The sequence below is a fragment of the Orycteropus afer genome, unplaced genomic scaffold (assembly GCF_000298275.1).
Source record: "Orycteropus afer afer isolate SDZICR_OR568_19922 unplaced genomic scaffold, OryAfe1.0 scaffold10939, whole genome shotgun sequence".
In the NCBI taxonomy this organism is placed as follows: Eukaryota; Metazoa; Chordata; class Mammalia; order Tubulidentata; family Orycteropodidae; genus Orycteropus; species Orycteropus afer.
Genome location: NW_006932526.1, coordinates 1 through 1,274, shown reverse-complemented (window position 1 = coordinate 1,274; position 1,274 = coordinate 1). Strand labels below are relative to the sequence as shown.

Genomic DNA, 1,274 nt, shown 5'->3' with positions numbered 1-1,274 from the left:
AGCCTCCAAATTTAATATATTTGGGCAAATGCTGCTTTCCTGTGGACTTCTAGGACATTGCTGTATATAACAAAAACAAAAAACCATTAGCCATTGAGTTAATTATGACTCATAACAACCCTATAGAACTGCTCCGTAGGGTTTCTAAGGCTGTAAATCTTTACGGAAGTAGACTGCCAGATCTTTCTCCAGTTGTGTGTAGCCAGCAGCTAATTATGTTGTTGGCTGCCATCGAGCTGGTCCCTGCCTCGTAGAATATAATGTAAATGTTAAACTTTGACTATTATTTAGGTCCATTCCATCATTAGACCTAACAGGCACAGAATCTGAGAAAATATTTTTTGACTTGGCCTTGGCTTAATATTATTGTACATACACAATTCAATAACCTAAACTCTGACTTTAAACATCTAAAATATACTCAAACTTGTTTTCTCATGCATAAACACAGATGTCCAAAAACAATTTGTTTTACAGCATTAGTGGTAATAATTATAAATTCATGTAACTTTAGAGTAGATGTTACATTAACCTCAGAACTTTAAGGCCCATTATGAAAAAGTACTAACTCATAGAAGGCAACAGCTTGTAATAACGAATCATATAACTCTTCTACTCTGTCCTGCTCAGTAGATGAAAATGTCTGCCTGACTGGACCACCTTATCCGGTGGGAAGAATACTCGAGGCTCTGCCTTCAGTACTGACTCTGAGAGAAGCTGCTTCACTAGCTCTTTCCCGCTGGTCCTCGTGTCCCCGATCATAAGTTCAAAGTGCTTCCCCACTGCATTTTGGTGCATGCTCAGCACCTGGTGCTGGCCATCCCTGGCAAATGTTTTATTTAATAAAGTATAGAACATGGCTTCCACAATATGAAAATGTAACAGTATAGGAAACAGTGATGAGTTCTGAAATTGGAAGTCCTGTTTTTTCCAGAATATAGAGATCGGTTTTAGGCATCTTTGAAATGACTGAAGACATCTCTTCTAAATAGACAGATGTCAAATATGTCCCTTTCATCATTCTACAACTTTCATCTTGTTGCCAGTCCAGCACAGTCATTTTATGATCCAGGTGAGCCCAGGAAATTCTTCGAGTACCAAAAACAGTAGACAGGGTCAGCCCCAGGGTTACAGGTGAGGAGAGACAACTCAGGGATGTCCAAAGCAGCAGACCGGAAGAGCAGGAGAAAGGGGATTAAAAGCCAGGAAGACAGAGAGAAGAGCAATCAGCCAAAGGGATTAGGTAAGAAGAGGAAACTCAGGCCTGCCCAAAG

The 1,274-nt window shown here is 40.1% G+C and overlaps 1 pseudogene; it reads right to left on the bottom strand.

Moving 5' to 3' along the window:
- Positions 1–541: 541 nt before the first annotated feature.
- Positions 542–1,135, bottom strand: LOC103213585 (annotated as a pseudogene).
- Positions 1,136–1,274: the final 139 nt, after the last annotated feature.